We start from the raw sequence: 19,322 nt of genomic DNA on the forward strand, positions 1-19,322 counted from the left end.
TATTTTGGTTCCAAAGCACGGAGGTAGGTTTTCGACACCTCTGATCTGGAGTTACCTGGTGTTATTGCTAATTTTTACTTGTATAATCTGCATGCTAAACAGACTGTAATTTTTCCAGTGTTTACCTCTTAGGACTCCGGTACCTAGTAGGCCTCCAGTAAGTGGACGAGACTATAAATCATTGACCTGTAGGGTTTGTGGGGCAGCATTATCAAGACTAACTTCCTGGGCCTCATGGAAAAATAGTCCAAAGAGAAGCATTATCTTTATACTACAAAAGTCAATAAAGAGATAAGAATAATGAGATCATTAGGATTCTGGTATAGCTGAAGAGCTAGGCCATGGTGGCCAATTTCTCAGATTAGAGCAGGGTTCTACCTCGGCGCTATTAATACCTTGGACCAGATCATTTTTGGCGGATAATTCTTTGTTGCGGGAAACCTTCCTGTGTGTTGTAAATGTTTAGCAGGGTCTTTGGCCTCTACCCACAAGAGATTGGTAGCACCCACCCACCACCCCAACCCAGTTATGTCAACTAGAAATGTATCCAGACATTACCAAATGGCCCCTTGGGGATGAAATTGCCCCTAGTCGAGAACCAATGGGTTAGAGGAAGAAGGAAAATCAAAAGCATGGTATTTTTTTTTTTTTTTACTTTCTCTAAATCATCTGATCAATAAGACTGTGAATGGAAATCTAGAGACAGGTCATATCAGAACAGACTTAATTTAGAAAGATATAGTTACAGATTTAGCAATTTGAACAAAAATTATAATTCTTATCTTTAGTCCACTGCCTAGTCATCCTTGGAAGAGTGTCTTTATCAAGCAGGTCTCTTGGGCTGGAACCTATCACTGTGTTTCAGATTTAAGGGAAAAGAGCTGGAAACTCATAAGGTGGAGTAGAGGTCTGTTTATAAGCCAGAGAAAGCATATTCTAGAGCAACTTAAGAATTAACTGCAATGCACAGAATTTGTAAGAAATCCCTTCTGTCACTGAAAAGGCCACTGGTATTTGATACAGTGGAAATGAAGTCTGGTTCAAACCATAAAACCAAATAGCACTGAAAGATCCTTCTCTTGAAAATTACATTTAGTTTGATTTTAACACTGTCTTTATAGAACACAGTTTTAGCTGAAGATGTGGTTTTGTGAAGGGGTTGGTTGCTGCTGGTAGCAATCAGTATCCCTGGGGGGCCAGAGGCTAATCGCATCTGCATTTCAACAGGCCAGCCTCTGGTTGTATACTGACCATGCCTCCCTGTTAGCTCTGACATGAAAAGAGCTGGGAAGTCATCACTCCTGTCGTCACAAGAAAAAAGCTGAACTGAAAATCGATGAATTTTCTTGGATCTAGCAGAGAATTGAGATCACAGGGAAAACGACCAACCTGAAAACTAGAGAGATATGTAAATATAGAGAATCACAGCTCACCAAGAGCAGAGACCTCAGGAGCCAGACTAGTTGGAACATTAAAATGGTGGTAGTTGGTGGGGCGCCTGGGTGACTCAGTCGGTTAAGTGCCTGCCTTCGGCTCAGGTCATGATCTCAGGGTCCTGGGATCGAGCCCCACATCGGGCTCCCTGCTCAGCGGGGAGTCTGCTTCTTCCTCTCCCTCTGTCCCTCCCCCGCGCCGCCCCCCCCCCGCCCCGCACTTGTGCTCTCTCTTTCAAATAAGTAAATAATCTTTAAAAAAAAATGGTAGTTGGTGAATTGCTAAAGGCTGAGTGTAGACTAATTTGATAGCTAAAAGCTGCTGCTGCCCCAGTTGTAGGGGCCCTCCCACACTTTTGTGGGTTTTATCTCCAGGAGTACTACCAGGAATGAATATCATGGGGGAGAAAAGTCCCCTTTCCTTTGGGCACCAAGAATCAACTGGGTCTAAGTGACGTTTATAGAATACTTCTTCCAACAAAGCAGAATACAAATTCTTCTCAAGCTCACATGGAACATTCACCAAGTTAGATCACAATATGGGCCATAAACACACCTTAATTTAAAAGAATAGAAGCCATACAGTGTGTGTTCTCAGATCACGGTGGACTTTAACTAGAAATCAACAACAGACAGCTGGAAAATCCCCAAATGTTTGGAGATTAAACAACACACTTCTAAATACATGTGTTAAAGAATTATCAAGAGAAATTTTTTAAAAATTTTAAAGATTTATTTATTTTAGAGAGAGAGTGCGCATGAGTCAGGGGAAGGGGCAGAAAGAGAGGGAGAGGGACAAGCAGACTCTGCACTGAGCAGGGAGCCCAACACAGAGCTTGATCCCAGGACCCCGAGATCATGACCTGAGCCAAAACCAAGAGTCTGACGCTCAATCGACTGAGCCACCCAGGTACCCCAAAATTTTAAAATATTTTGAACTAAATGAAAATGAAAATACAACTTACCAAAATATGGAAGATGCAACAAGAGCAGTGCTTAGAGAGAAATGTATAACATTGAATGAATATATTAGGAAAAAAAAGATCTAAAATCCGTATTCTAAGTTTCCATTTGCGGAAACTTGAGAAAGAAGAGCAATATAAACCTAAAGCAAGCACAAGAAAAGAAACAGTAAAAATTGCGGCAGAAATTAATGAACTTGAAAACAGGAAAACAATTCAAAAATACCCACAAAACCAGAAGTTGTTTCTTGGAAAAAAAAAATCAATAAAATTGATAACCCTTAGCCAGGCTAATCAAGACAAAAAGAGAAGATACAAATTAGTAATAAAAGAAATGAAAGAGGGGCCATCCCTCTGATGGCGTGGACTAATATTTAAAAAAGATAATGAAGGAATATTATGAACGCTATGCCTATGAATTTGACAACGTAGATGAAATGGACCGATTCCTTGGGAGACACAATCTCCCAAAATTTGCCCAAGAAGAAATAGGTCACTGAGTTGCCAAAAACTGGAAGCAACCAAGATATTTTTCAAGAGGTGAGTGGATAAATAAAATTTAGCACATCCTGACAATGGAATATTACTCACTGATTACAAAGTGAGCTGTCAAGCCATGAAAAGACATGGAGGAGCCTAAATGCATATTGCTAAGTGAAAAGATCCAATCTGAAAACGCTACATACTGTAGGATTCCAACCGTGACATTCCGGAAAAGGCAACCCTATAGTCAGTCGAAAGATCGGTGATTGTCAGGGGCTCCACGTGGGAGGCATGTGGGTGACAGGGAAGTGTAAGCAGGTGAAAAAATGTGGAAATTGCAGGGCAATGAAACTATTTTATATGACACTGTAACAGTGGATACGTGATTGTATGCATTCGTCAAAACCCATAGAATGTACAACACGAAGAGTGAACCCTGATGCAAATGAGGGACTTTAGTTAATAATAATGTGTCAATATTAGTTCACTAATTGTTAACAAATGTACCACACCAACACAAGGTGTTAATAAGAGGGGAACTGTGTGTGGGTGAGGGAGAAAGGGGTGGGGGATATGTAGGAACTCTCTGTACTATTGGCTCAATTTTCGTGTAAACCTAAAACTAAATTCTAAAAAATAAAGTCTATAAATGAAACAAAGAAAACAAAAGAAAAAGCCTGCCAATTTCAGACTCCGTCCAAGACTACCCCTAGTCATAGGAGTCAAAGCCACCAGCTCTATTTTTCCCGCTTGGTGGATTTCATCAGCCTTCCTTATCTCCCCAGAATCACAGGAAGGGGAGTGGGCTGTGGCTATCTATTCTAGAGTCCCCTTTCCTCTTGTTATTTCCTCCCCCCATCCCATGACAGGTGGCAGTGCTTTTTCTTTTGCATTCAATATTGGCCACCACTGTCCCTCCCTCTGTCCACTGTAGACATTACTCAACAATTATGGCCCTCTCTTTCGCTAAGCTTGAACACAGTTTTGCATCATCATCAACACCACTTTCAATGAGTTGGGGTTTGGCACAATAGATGATTACAATTTTCTCTGTCTGAACTAGGTGTTTGCAATTTATTCCATAGATGAGACGAAGCTGCCTCAAGGTTCTCCTTGGACCTTGATATATTTGGGGGGACAAATGACCAATAGTTGCTTTTATGAAACAGGTTTTTAAAAATACCTTTTTGGGGCGCCTGGGTGGCTCAGTTGGTTGGGCGACTGCCTTCGGCTCAGGTCATGATCCTGGAGTCCCAGGATCGAGTCCCACATCGGGCTCCCTGCTCAGCGGGGAGTCTGCTTCTCCCTCTGACCCTCCCCCCTCTCATGCTCTCTCTCTATCTCATTCTAGCTCTCAAATAAATAAAACCTTTAAAAAAATAATTAAAAAATAAAAAATAAATAAAAATACTATTTTGCTCCTAACCCACTTCATAAAAATGGGATTTTAATGATTGATAATTAATATTTCCTTCTTACAAACTTGCTCATACTGAAAGTTCTCAGAACTCTGGAAAATATGAATTTTTCTCCTAGTTTTATGGCATAGAACAGGGGTTGACAAACTTTTCTTGTAAAGAGTCAGATCCTAAATACATCTGGCTTGGCAGACCTCTGTTGCAACCATGCGATCCTGCCATTCCAGTAGCAGGACCCGTGGACAAGGTGCAAACAAATGGGTGTGTTGGTGTTCAAATAAAACTTTATTGAAAAAACAGGTGACAGGAGACCATAGTTTGCTAATCCCTGGTATCGGGAGACTCCAGCCATGCAATTTAAAAAGTACTGGAGGGCGCCTGGGTGGCTCAGTAGGTTAAGCGTCTGCCTTCAGCTCAGGTCATGATCCCAGGGTCCTGGGATGGAGTCCCATTTCAGGCTCCCTGCTCAGCAGGGACTCTGCTTCTCCCTCTGACCCTCACCCCCACTCATGCTGTCTCTCTTGCAAAAATAAATCTTAAATCTTAAAAAAATAAAAATAAAGAGTATTGGATTTGGAGTCAAAAGACGTACTTTCAAGCCTCTGGCAAGCAAGTCGATTCAGCTGAGCTTTCTAGTTACAAATCAGAATATGCCCTTCCTCACAAGATTTAATTTGTGAAAATGCCATATAAGCTGTAATGCAAGACATCCATGGAACTACAGGACACGTAGTAAGGTGTTGTAGCCGAGGTGTTGAGGGCTCTGCTCCTATCTTCCCAACACTCAGAGTTCTAGTACATTCCAGTGGTATCCATTGGCCAGTGTCTGTGCTTCTACAAATCTGAGGACTTCCGCTTGAGCGCAGAGTCGGTCTGGTGGGAAGTGAGGGAAAGCTAGCATCTCTGGGAGCAGCCCTCAGTCAATAACAGATGGGAGCTGGAGGAAAAGTCACCCGTATAACTTGCTTCTCAGTAGGGAGCACTCCGAGACATGTTCTACAGTGTTTCCCAAAGCTCACCTACCGATCTAGCCTCAATTGTCCTCAACCATGACCTGCTCTCTTGGTGTGCCATTCATCAGCGTCCTTCCCCGCCCTGCCTCACTCGCCTTAGGTGTGCTTGCCGGGCTCACCTCTGGAACAGGATCCCTGGCTCAGAGCTGGCTCTCCTAGGCTAAGCCAAACTAAAGTAGTCGCTGAAGAGAAAGCTTTCATCGAAGCCACATGTCCATGGTGAATAGAGTCCAGACTAAGATGGATGGTGATAGAAGGTGTGAATATAAAATGAGAAGATGGATGGAAGCAGCCTGGGAAAAGATAAAGCACTCCACAAATATAAGAGGAGAGCATTAGTATTATGGGTGTCGTGAGCATCGGAGCTGGGAGATCGCTCTCTAAACCCTGCCAGCTCACAGCTATCTATAATGATGGAGGCAAGCAGAGGTATGAATAATGGAGAGCAGTAGATGATTGAAAACCTAATAGCACACAGCTTCGAAGAACATTATGTGAAATTTAAACTGTATTTTTTAATATTTTCTTATAAATTTATAAAAATACAGTAGTTTGGAGAGTAACATAATATCTGCATATGCACTAGCTGGAATGGAAAAGTGGTAACATTCTGCAGTTGTTTAGGTCTCTTTTTAAAAATAAGCAAAGCATTGCAGATAGGGTTGACTTTTCTTTTGTACTCCTCGCCTGTCCTAATTCCCTCCCTCTTTTCCCAGTGGTGACCATACTTGTTAAACAGGTGTGTATTCCTCATATTCATGGTTTTGTACTTTTACTCCATATACATGTTTCTAAAAGCAATACACATTATAAGGCTTTGTGATTTTAAGATTTACATAAATAGTATTACACCAGGCAAGCATTCTGCAACTTTCTGTGTTCCCTCGGCACCATTACTAAGACCAATACATGTTGCTACATATCAGTTGGGTTCACTCACTTGTCTTTGAGGAGACCCTCCCTTTATTCTGATAGGAACCATTTGAGAGACTTTTAATAAAATAAACTGGTGGTTCTCAACTGGACGCGACTGTGCACCCCCAAGTGAAATTTGGCCATGTCTGGAGATACTTTGGGTTGTCACAATTGGAGGTGGGGTGCTGCTAGTGAGTAGTAGCCAGGGGTGTGGCTAAACTTCCTTCAATATACAGGAGAGCCCCACGACAAAGAATTATCCAGTCCAAAACGTCAACAGTGCTGAGGCTGACAAACCTTGATATAGATGAAAGCTAAGTACTCAACATTCTTGAAGAATTTCTGGATATGGGGAAATAACCCAAAAGAAGGACCCTTCAAGCTGAGACAGCACATGTTCTGCCTGGTGGATCACATTAGAAAGTGTATTACATTAGAAAGTATTTTCTTCTGGAATGTGGATTTTAGACTGTTTTATGGCTAAAAATTAATGCTTATTTTTGGGGAATTGTGTGTATGTGCATGTGTACTGTGTATGTGTGAATATTATGCCAAGGGTCGGGGAGGGGGATCCACAGACTCGATCTCTGTTCCTCATTTTTTTTTAAAGATTTCATTTATTTATTTGAGAGAGACTGAGAGAGATCACAGAGGGAGAGGGAGAAGCTGACTGGCTGCTGAGCAGAGAGCCTGACACGGGACCCGATCCCAGGACCCTGGGATCATGACCTGAGCCAAAGGCAGACGCCTAACCAACTGAGCCACCCAGGCGCCCTCTATTCCTCATTTTGATAGAAAAATATAACAAGGAACTCAACTAGATACAAGTTAGCAAAAACTAACCACGCTTTAAGGTCCTACTCATGGTGTTAAAAAATTTTTTTAAATCATGACTCTCATACAGATATAAAAATGAACGTGTGCTAAAGATCTTGTTCAACTCATTAATGAGGAAAATGCTAAGGTATTACAGCCAGTTCAAAGGAGAATCCAAAGGACACAGCCATTGCGATACTGTGATTTATAATAAATATGTATTTGGTCTTTGTCTGTTTCTGGCACAGAGCTCCAAAAACCCTGGGAATGTTCTAAGTGATCAGAGCTATAAAGGTGTCTTGATATTCATTAACAACCCCTTTCAAGCACACCTAAGTTTATGTTAATGAGATGACTCTTGGACAGCATCTACAAGGGGAGAGGGGTGGTTGCCAGAGGAACCAACCAAGTGATTGGAGTGTTGGAACTTTTGGTGCCATCTGCCTGACCTCCTGGCCGGCAGAGGGGCTAGAGGTTGACTCAATCACCAATGTTCAATGATCTAATCAATCAAGCCTATGTAATGAAGCTCCAGAGAAGAACAAAAAAGGCTGGGATTCAGAGAGATTCTGAATTGGTGAACACATGGAGATTGGGTAGAGCAGCACCTGGAGAGGGCATGGAGGCTCTGTGCCCTTTCTCCAGGCCTTGCCCTCTGCATCTCTTCACCTGGCTATGCCTTTTATAATCGACCAGTGATCTATTAAGTAAAATATTTCTGTGAGCTGATTTTTGTAACCTGCTCTAGCAAATTGATTGAATCCGAGGACAAGGTCTTTCAAACCACCAATCTGTGCTTGGTCAGAAGCATAGGCAACAACCCGGACTTGCCATTGGTGTCTGAGGTTGGGAAGGGGGGGGAGTCTTGTACGACAAAGCCCTTGACCTGTGGGATCTGACGCTATCTCTCCATAGATAGGGTCAAAATTAGGTTGAACTGTAGGACACCAGTTGGTGTTAGAGAATTGTTTAGGGCTATAAAGAAACACCCCCCCCCCACCACGTTACACACATCGGAATTGGAATCAAAATCATTAGCTGGTGATCATAAGTGGAATCAGTGCAGAATATTAGTTATAGATGAGGAATAGTGAAATGAATATGCCCATTGAGACGCAACTGGTTTCTTCCACAGTAGAGGAGAGAAGTCAATTGAACCTCTAGCCCTCTACCAGACAGGACATAATTTGATGTCTATAAACAAGTATTTTGCATTGCTGTCAGTTATCAACAATTTGCAGCATTGTAAAATAGCTCCCATAAATTGGATAACCCAGAGAGGTGCCCTATGCTCTAGAAAATCCAGTTTCCCACTGAAGAACAAATTTTCCCCCCAAATGTGGTAATTTTAAGACTGCATAAGGCAGTCTTCGGAAAATACACTGCGTACTATTATAATTATCTTGCTTAAGCTATGAAGCCCAGATCCAACCCTGGAGTGGGTATAGGCTTTCCACCCCCTCCCTGCCCCCTCACCCCTGCCAAAGGGAATGGGTATTCTCTTTGTCAGTCATTCTGAGACAGACAACTCCAGGGCAGGAAAATAGAGCTAGGCTAGGGCTTGAGAAAGGCTGGAGGATTTCTTCTTTCTCTAAGCTGGCGGGCAATGGGACCTGAACTCCAAGCTAGAGCAACACCCGGAGCTGCTGATTTTTCTTTGAGCCATCCCCCTGCCACGTGAGGGACTGCTGAGAATTAGGCAAGTCTTCAGTGTTTGAGTTTGGACTCGTCATCTCTACAGATAGCTACTTCTCCTGGATGTTGTAAGCTATTCTCTGTTTTAAGTTTCTTTTTTCTGGAGACTTTGAGACATGGCTTTTTATTTTTTAATTTTTAAAATTTATTTTTAAAGGTTTATTCATTTATTTTGAGAGAGAGAATGAGGGGAGGGTCACAGGAGGGGGAGAGAGGCATACTTGACTCCGGCCTCAATCTCACCACCCTGAGATCATGCCATGAACTGAAATCCGGAGGAGGATGCTTAACCAACCAAGCCATCCAGGTGTCCCTGACGTGGCGTTTTAAAAGTACAGTTTCATCACAGTTTAGATATGAGGGATTTGGAGAAGGGCTAACCTTGCTTTGAGACCACAGTAGGGGTAGATCGATTATGGTCACCAAGGTAGGACAGCAGTGCCCAGCAGCAGTACTGTCCAGAAGAAAGACCAAGAGGCAGGGATAAAAGATGGTGACTGCTCTGGGGTACTTATGAGGCATCACGCTGGGGACCTCAGAAATAGCTGAAAAAACAGTTTGAGGAGGGTCAGTTTCCAGCAGTTTTGCTGACTTGAGCTCATGACATACTTTGGCTGTGAGACAGAAGTGTGACTTAATATTGTTGTTGCAGACTGATGAAGCCTGAGACTTGGGTTAACAATCGTTGGCACATTTTATAAAATCGTGAAAGATCGAAAATAACAATGATAAAGTCGATGGGCTAAAAATACGCCATTCTTCAGCTGTAAAGTTGGAGCTCTGATTTGGTTTGGAAAAGTAAGCACAGCATCAATATTTAATAGCAATGAGACTGAATTTACAGTGAGAAGAATTCAAGAGCATGATGATTCAGGTCCTCAGGGGGCTTAACCACCAACAAATGTGAATTACTGGACTTAAGACATCTATCTCAGACTTTATTACATAAGCCAACTCCAGGGAGTGCATGATAGGTGCCTTGTAGTTTGGTGCAATGTATTCAGATATAGTCAACTTTCTTTCATGAGAATTCACTTTGTTGACTTATTTATTAAGAATTAGTAATATTTTAAGCCTAAGTTTTATACTGCCCAGCCTAAACGTCAAGGACTGAGAGATATGTCATTAGCATTCAAACAGAATTTGCACAAGAGAGGCAGTGTGCCCGGTGGAAAGGTCCAGAATTTTGGTCTTAAATTTTAGCCCTGCCACTTCCTAGCTGCAAAATCTTGAGCAATTTGAATCTCACTGGGTTTTTATCTAATCATATGGTAAATTGAGGGGTCTGACCAGATGATCCCTAAAGGATTCTAGCCTAAGGACTATGATTCTATAAAGAGATCACTGCCTTCTTCCAATTTTGCATATGGCAGCAAAACTGATATAATAACATGGAAAGGGGGAAGCCAAAAAAGCAAGATGGTACCTCTTACTACTAAAATAGCTAAATGTATTAAAATTAAAATAATAATGAGGAAACAATTTGCATCTATTTAGACTACAAAAAGTCAACAGAAAAGTCTAATCTCATATGCTGGCAAAGCTGTAGGAGAATAGTAACACATATATATTCCAGATGTTATTGGTAAAATCTTTTTAGAGGACATTTTGATATACATATCAAGTATCATGATCTGTTTTGATGCAGTAAACCCTCTACTCTGATTTCTATATTATAGAATTATTGTATTTCTCCACTTCTAAAACAGTATCAATTTTTAAGATGCAACATCAGTTTAATTGAGGAAATATGAAAATTCAAAAGGAGAAAAATCCATATGTATGAAGATATTTACAGCAGAGTTATTCATAATTTTAAAAAACCAGCACTTGCAGCCAATAACAAGGAAATGGTTAAATAAAGTATATATATTATGTATAAATAAAATGAGATGGTATATGGTTAAAAATTTTATGATAAAAATGTAAAACCTAGAGAAAGTGTTTCTAAAATAATGTTATGTAATGTATAAAATCTATAAGTGTATAAAATATATACAGCTTGATGGATGTTAGAAACAATATGACCATATGGATAAAATTTTGAAAGAACTCCAAACAAATGAAGATCATTATGCTGTGGGCATATTGGAATTATGTATGTACTTCAAATGCCCCCCATATATTTTAAAAGCACTTTAATCCCAAATAAAAGACTCTGCAAACATTCTTATTGTGATAGCCAATTCTCTTTCTTGGGTCCAGTTTTCTACCCCCCTTGGTGGAGTGGGTAATTTAGATATTGAGCTGGGCAGCCGGGAAGTAGGCACGTTGCGATTTTCGGTAATGACATATAATGTGTTTACATAATCACTTCCTTCATGAGTAAAGGGTGTAATTATGCAGCCCATCGAGGGGCAGAGCCAATAAAGCAATCACTCTCATCTCTACCCAAGAACGCTGCCTAGGCTTGCAGGAACTAAATATTTTTGAGGGAGGGAATGGGCTGGTAAGAATTCAACTCCTCGTCATGGGGAATAAACCTCAGCATCTCAGGGATGCTGGTACTTCTCTTTCCTCACAGGGGCTAAGGCCCTGCCAGAATCCCAATTTCAGTATAGCTTAACCAGACTTTCCTGTTCAAAGCAGCAACAGCCCCAGGGTGCCCAGCTGGCTCAGTTGGTAGAGCTCCTGGCTCTTGATCTTGGGGTCGTAAGTTGGAGCCGCGTTGGATATAGAGATCACTTAAAAATAAACCTTAAAAAGAAAACAAACAAACAGTGACAGCCCTGAAGAATTTATGTTTTGCTATGTTATGGCATGGGAGAGAAGTGGGCACATTAATCCCTGAGTTTACACGTGTGATCTGCCTATGAAAACTCAAACTATGAAAACCCCATACTCAAACGGGTAAGATACTTGTCTTTCAGGATCAGAAGTTACCTACCAGGGCGCCTGGGTGGCTCAGTCGTTAAGCGTCTGCCTTCGGCTCAGGTCATGATCCCAGGGTCCTGGGATCGAGCCCCGCATCGGGCTCCCTGCTCAGCCGGGAACCTGCTTCTCCCTCTCCCACTCCCCCTGCTTGTGTTCCCTCTCTCGCTGTATCTCTCTCTGTCAAATAAATAAATAAAATCTTAAAAAAAATAAAATATTTTTAGAGAAACAAAATGGGTAAAAAGTTGAATTTTGAAAAACATTTTTGTGCTTTTAAACCGTATTTACAATAATTATTGAGACTTTCTTATTTCATTGATTTTCCCACTCACCATCAGGACTAATACCATGCACGTCTACTTTACAAGTTTTTATCTTGATTAAACACTCAGTCATTTATAGAGTACATCTGTGAGTGAATTTTCTTAGGGTAGAATCTTTTTTTTTTGTTAAGATTAAAAAATTTTTTTAAGATTTATTTATTTATTTGAAAGAGAGAGAAAGAGACAGAGAAGTCACAGAGGGGAGGGGCAGAAGGAGAGAGAAATTCAAGCAGACTCTGTGCTGAGTACAGAGCCCTATGTGGGGCTCGATCTCACAACCCTGAGGTCAGATCTGAGCCGAAACCAAGAGACAGACACTTAACCGACTACACCACCTAGGTGCCCCCCCCCCCCAGTTTTTTAAAAGTAATCTCTACACCCAACATGGGGCTCGAACTCATGACCCCAAGATCAAGAGTTGTGTGTTTTACCAACTGGGCCAGGTGGTCATACCAAGGGTGGAATCTTTAGAGACTGTATATAAATGAGAATGATTTCGGGGACTTTTGCACATGACTTGATACAGAATTAGTGACTCACACACAGCCTTCCCTCTTCAAAATATTACATATTCTGTCTTGTATATCCTGTTGATGCAGGCTGGGTGGGTTCGAGGACCCAGAGGGCGTCCCACAAGACCAGCCAAGAGGGTCCCTGGCTGCGTGCCAGACAGAAATCAAACACGAGCCAGAAGGAAGGGAGAGCAGAGTTTATTGAAGACCGAGAGAGCACATACAGACCAAGCAGCTGGGAGACTCAGAAAGGAACGAGAGTGAGTCTCGTCTTTGCTCGGGGTCTGGGGTTTTTAGAGAAGATGATGGTCTGGTGTCCGCGTCCTCTCAGGCATCCGGGAACTGGTCAGAACAAGGACCAGTGCTCTGGTGTCCTCCATAAGTCACTTAGGCCCTGGAGCCAGGGGTCTTGGCGTCAAGGTGCCTGGAGTCAGAGGTCTTGGAAAAAGTTCACGATGACCCACCTGGTCACTCAGTAGGCGTTATCTATTGCGCTGGAAGTCTCCAAAGAAATTGTTTAGTCCTTGACCTTTATAAGGAGGACATACATGAAGGCATGTGTAAGGCCTGGGTACAGGTCCTAGCAAGAACAGAAGCAGGAAAAGGAGGGAAAAGCAGGTTTTTTTCATGGAGCCCCTTCAGTTTCCCTGTCTCACTGTTACTCTGTGACACTCAGGAGAAGCCTGATTTCATACTTTGTGGATAATTTTTTTTTCTGAAAATCTACATCATTCTTTATCTTTGAAATTTAAAACATTAGCAGCTCACCTTCATATATTGAACAATTTTAGTCAATTTTGCTTTGACTGTGATAGGGTCTTCCCATCTAGAGATGAAAGTTTTTTCTCAAGAAAGTTTTCTCAAGAAAAGTTTTCTCAAGTTTTCTCAAGAGAACTGTATTCTCTTCTCCAAATATTGCTTATCCTCCACTTGTTCTGGAATTTTCTTTTTTTTCTTTTTTTAAAGATTTTATTTATTTGTCAGAGTGAGAGAACGTACACACTAGCAGGGGAAGCGGCAGGCAGAGGGAGAAGCAGACTCCCCGAGGAGCAAGAAGCCCGACATGGGACTCAATCCCAAGACCCTGGGACTGTGACCTGAGCCGAAGGCAGACACTTAACCGACTGAGCCACCCAGACGTCCCTGGAATTTTCTTTTAGACATGTCAATAATCCATGCCTTGGATCTCTAGTCTCATATCTGTGTCTCATATCTGATTATCTTAGGCTGCTATTACACCGGTGTTAGGATAAATGTGTTCTTACTTTGGAATTTTAAGCTTCCAAGTAGTGTTCATTGCCTGGTCAAAGCTTGAGCACCCCATCTTCAGTTAATACTGAGGTCAGCAGCTATCTCTCCCTCCCTCTGTGAAGGAGGAAAAATCATTTTCCCTCTATTCTACTGGATCTTGGCTGAGACACTCCTATAATAAAAAGACAAGTTAACAGGAGAAAAGCAAACAGAAATTGAATGACATGCATATGTCGTGTATACACACATGGGAGAGACTCTCAGAAAGCGCCAGGCCCCCACCTTAAATATCATCTTCAGCTGAAGGCAAAAGAAAGACGTTGGGGGTAGGGAGTCAGTTATGGGAGGTTACCCTGGCAAAGCACAGTAAGCAAGGTTAAGGTTTGATGCTGATTTGTCGGTGACTTCACCATTGATAAAAGTTTCTAGAGATTTGGTACAGTGAGGGAGACACCCTTACAGACGGAGATTTCCCTTATAAATGTTAAATCTCTCTTACAAAAGGGTAACTTCTACTATCTTTTCAGAGCTTCTGTGTCTGCTGTTTTTTTTTTTTTTAACAATCATCTCAAGATAATCTTTATACCAAAGAGGCATATTTTGGGGTGACAAATTCTCCTTCCCTTCACCTGTTAATGCAGGATCTCAATAAAATGTGCAAGTCAGACAGGCAAAGTTTTCGAGGCTCTCTTTTATAGAGTTGGGTGGGGGCCGGGAGTGCCAACCAAATTCCTTTGGATACGGAACGTTAGTTTGCTTCTGATACATGTGACCGCTAGTGGTCCACCTCCAGCCACATCTGGGCTGGCAGTGGGTTCCTGCAGGTGCACAGTAAGAAGCCGGTATCCACCCACAAAGAGCCCCGAACTCCGGTCGCACAGTGGCCAGATGTTGTGCGTGTAGTCAAGGTGTGTGCCGGCACAAGAAGTGGCACGAGGACCCAGCCCGAGTCATCTGGTGAGGCGCTACCAGCAGCCGCACCTCAGTAACGCTTTTTAATAGGAATTCTCCCCTCCCCCAATCCAAGACCCTATCCCGGATCACACATTACATTTTACTGCCCTGTCTTTTCTGTCACCTTTACTCTGGGGGAGTTCTTGCCTTATTTGGTCTTTGATGGCATTGACGTTGTTGAAGAATAGAGGGCAGCTGTGTTGTAATGCGGCCGGCACGCAGGGGTACAAGACCACCTGGCTAAGGGGTCCCAAACAGACCAGATCTGGCCACTTGCTGCTGACAGAATCCAAAGGCACTTGATTTGGGAGAAATGAGAAAGGGATTTATTTAGCGAGACCAACACCGGTGAAGAGAGTGGACTAGCATCTCAGAGACTATCTCCAAAGTGCCAGCCAGACATGCATCCAATCCAGGCTGATATGAGGAAAATGTGGGGCAAAGGTCGGTGGGTACGTGCAGATGGGCGGCGAAGGGCAAAGCCATCATGGTCTTGGGGTCAATCACAGGCGGGGTCTCACTGGCTTGGGGTGGTCCCTGTTGCTTGAGGGGGTAGTTTCAATCTCCATCAGGGGATGCTTTGCCCTCAGGGTCTTCGGCCTGAGCCAAGAGACAAGCTGGAAAGAACCCAACTAGAAAGTTCGAGGTCAACATGGAGGCAGCTGAAGTCTTGTTTCAGTAACGGGTTGGGGGGTGTTTGATGTTTTCTCACGATTACAATCAGGTTATGAACTTCTGGCAGGAGAATTTCATAAGTGATGTTGTGTCCTTATCAACATATTCTATCAGGAGACATCATTTTGGTGCTGACTAATCAACGGGTTCAGGCAGTGTCTTCCGCACTTCTCCACCGTAAAGGTACCTTTTTCCCGTTTGCAATTACTATGAACTAATAAATTTTGAGACTGTAAGCCACAGTGTAGTTTTTGAGTTCTTGTTCAACCTCGATATTCCACAGGCACCTTTATTACCACACGTCAAGAACCAACCTCTTTGGCTTCACCCTCTGTACTCGGCTTCTCTTTCCAAATTTCCTCCCTCCACTGGTAATGTCATCATCCGCCCAGACTTCCCAGCTGGAAACCTCAGGTATCTTTAACTGCTGTTTCTCCTTTCCACCTGAAGGGAAGGAAGCCTTCTTCTCTACTCTTCAAGGTCTTCCAACAGGACTAAAAATTAAACTGACATGAGATAGATTAACAGGAGAAAAAAAATCCCAGTTTTTTTCACATGTGCACAGTCATGAAATCGAGACCCAAGAGAATGACCAAGGCAGGGAGTTTTTAGACTTTGTAGACAAAGAGACAATTAATCTATGAGGAACTGACAGGGCAAAGAGAATGGAATTTGGGAGCTTCAATTAGTAAGGAATTCTAGACAGAATTTGGACTGGGGTAGTAAATTACTAAAAAGTAACAAGGATTGTGTAGAGGCTGCTTTTAGGCAGCAGGCTTGAGCAATGGGATGTAGAGCAAGGCCAAAGGGCCCACAGGGACCACCGAGCTGCACACAAACGGGCCCATCAGTTGACTCATCTCCAGAATCTCCCTAAATCCTAGTGGACCAGCGGGTTACTTGCAACTGAGTACAGGCACCAAAAAAGGAAAATTCCATACATTCCCATACCTCCTTCCCTTCCCCCTTTAAATACAGCCCCCAACACCGCCTCCTGGCAGACAGTGTCCCCTCCACTGTCCTGCCCGCTGTTCTCTTGCAGTGTATCCAATAAACATCTAGTTCCTTCGTTCTGCTTCAGGTGAATTCTTTCACTGCCGGTGCCACCGGCTTCCACCCAATTGGGTCGCCCCATGTTTAGGGACCCCCATCTGATCAAGAGAGACACCACAGGTCGTTTATACAGCCTTCTGGGAAATTTCCCATCTCTGGTGATCAGGATGTCTCTTTACTGCCTGCCCCAGGAAGGGTACCTTTCATACGGGAGACTTATTTCCTGCTTTCAGGAGGACAGAGGAGGGTCTGAGAGTCCTTCTGTGCAGGCTGCCCCTTAAGTCGCTTTTATTTACAATAATCAATATGCCAAAGTGGCACATTTGAGGGCAGCCTGCCCTGGGGCCCTATAGACCCAAACAGCCAACGAATCCTCCTGATTACATCTGAGAAACATCTCCCAAGTCAAGTGCCACCCCTACTCCAATACTCCAACAGCCTCCTAACTGGCCTCGGTGCTTCCAGAATACCATCTTTATTCTAGGCCATCCTCCATGCTCTGCCAGAATGATTTTCCCTCAACTTGACATGATAGGGTCACTCACTGCTCTGCTGAACGTCTATCCTCCATTACTGTCTATCTGTTGACCTCTCTTTGTATACAGAAAGTAACTATTCAGGATGTATAGAATATCATCCAAGATTGCATAACTTGACCCCAGTCTAGCTCCCCAAGCCCCTGTTTCTGCACTCCCCACTTTTCCCCTGAACACCAGCCAAAATGAACTCCTCATCCCCCACAGGTTTCACATAGTTCAAGATCTCATGTCTTGGTCCCTGGTAGTCTCTCAACTTACGATGCCTCTCCTTCGTTTATCCTTATACTCTTGCCCAACCTTTCCCGATTTCTATCAGACTCTTGTCTTTGAAGATTTTCTCAGCCCCTTCCTCACAGGAATTAGCTGCCCTCTGCCCAAACCTCTAAGCTCCTTGATTACCAAGACTGTTGCTCACTTGGTGTTGTGCCCCAAGCGCTTAGACCATTGGCGGTCAGTGCTTCATGAACATTTGCTGAGGGAGAGAAGGCACAGTGCAGCTGACCACACACCTCAAGTTGTCTGACAGAGTGTGACACTGAATGGAAAGCTGGGCATAGCATTGCATGGACATTCCATATATTTGTGTCCTAGAAACAAGAATTTAATGCATCCAGTCTCAACGGCATGAGAGTTTCCATTTCTGCATGTACTGACGTACGTCGAGAGAATTTCGAGCAGAGCCTAAGTTGTATCTTAGTTGTAAAGTGGAAATGTCACTGAAATCCTGCATCATGTCTTGGGGGCCTGAGAAAGTTACTATTCCCAAGATTGCTTAATTCACCGTGAGTTAGTTTATTTATTAGAATAAACTTTATCACTCATTGCTAAAACATTAACTAGAATAATGCATCTTAATTGAGGGGGTCTTTTTGGGGGAGGGGTTTGGTTTTTTTTGTTTTTACCTTCCATGTTCAGGAAAAAGAAAGGATGTTATGACCGACTAACAGAATTATTATCAGAGATTTATTTCTAAAACCATCTTTCAGCTCTGCCTCCAGGTTCTGAGAAGATGGCGAAGATCTCAGGGCTTTACGATGTCACTTGGGAAGAAATGTGAGATAAAATGAGAAAATGGAGAGAAGAAAACTCACAAAACACTGAGCAAATTGTGGAAGTTGGAGAGGAATTAATTAATGAATATGCTTCTAAGCTTGGAGATGATATTTAGATCATATATGAGCAAGTGATGATTGCAGCCCTAGACTATGGTCGAGATGACTTGGCATTGTTTCGTCTTCAGGAGTTGAGAAGACAGTTCCCTGGCAGTCACAGAGTCCAGAGACTAACTGGCATGAGACTTGAAGCCATGGAAAGATATGATGATGCTATACAACTATATGATAGAATTTTATAAGAAGATCCAACTAACACTGCTGCAAGAAAGTGTAAGGTTGCCGTTCGAAAAGCCCAGGGGGAAAATGTGGAGGTCATTCAGGAAGTGAATGAGTATCTGGAACAATTTGTTGGGGACCAAGAAGCTTGGCATGAACTTGCAGAACTTTGTATCAGTGAACATGACTATGCTAAAGCAGCCTTTTTAGAGGAGCTAATGATGACTAACCCACACAACCACTTATACTGTTAGCAGTATGCTGAAGTTAAATATACCCAAGGTGGACTTGGAAACCTCGAACTTTCAAGAAAGTATTTTGCTCAGGCACTGAAACTGAACAACAGAAATATGAGAGTTTTGTTTGGGCTTTACATGTCGGCAAGTCATATTGCTTCTAATCCAAAAGCAAGTGCAAAAACAAAAAAGGACAACATGAAATATGCTAGTTGGGCTGGTAGTCAAATAAACAGAGCTTATCAGTTTGCAGGTCAAAGTAAGAAAGAAACCAAATATTCTCTTAAGGCAGTCGAAGACATGTTGGAAACACTGCAGATCACCCCGTCTTAAGGTTTCAAACTCATTCACATTACATTTCACAACTGCACAATTGAACTTACTGGCCTGTGACTTATTTACTAAATGCCTAGTGCTATTTATATACTAATTTTTTGTTAAGAGGGCAATTGTAAAGAATGTTTATATAAACCTAAAAATGCCTTGTATTGCTAAGCAGGAAGATGGAGAAAGTCCACGGAAGAGAGATTTAACAAGATTCATATTGATTGTACATCATTCTCTTCATATCACACATATATAGCTTCTGTTAAACCATAACCTGATGTAGAAATCCCATAAATAAATCATCTGATTTATTAAACTTGCATTTGAAGATTAAAAAATAAATAAATAAATAAATAAATGCATCTTTCAGGTACCATAATGGGTCAGTGCGGAGTATTCTCCAATAGTAGACAATGAAAATATATTACCGTTATTAGGGGGAAACATAACACTTTATTTTTAAATGCACAGGATAAATCTTTACTACTTGAGGTAAAACTATGCTACAACAT

At 42.3% G+C, this 19,322-nt stretch overlaps 1 pseudogene; it reads left to right on the plus strand.

Annotated features, from left to right (window-relative positions):
- Positions 1 to 17,925: 17,925 nt before the first annotated feature.
- LOC114218086 (ER membrane protein complex subunit 2 pseudogene) lies at positions 17,926 to 18,817 on the plus strand (annotated as a pseudogene).
- The last annotated feature ends 505 nt before the right edge of the window (positions 18,818 to 19,322 follow it).

This window comes from Eumetopias jubatus, unplaced genomic scaffold (assembly GCF_037043125.1).
Source record: "Eumetopias jubatus isolate StellerSeaLion01/CBP00866 unplaced genomic scaffold, mEumJub1_p1.0 scaffold_11, whole genome shotgun sequence".
In the NCBI taxonomy this organism is placed as follows: Eukaryota; Metazoa; Chordata; class Mammalia; order Carnivora; family Otariidae; genus Eumetopias; species Eumetopias jubatus.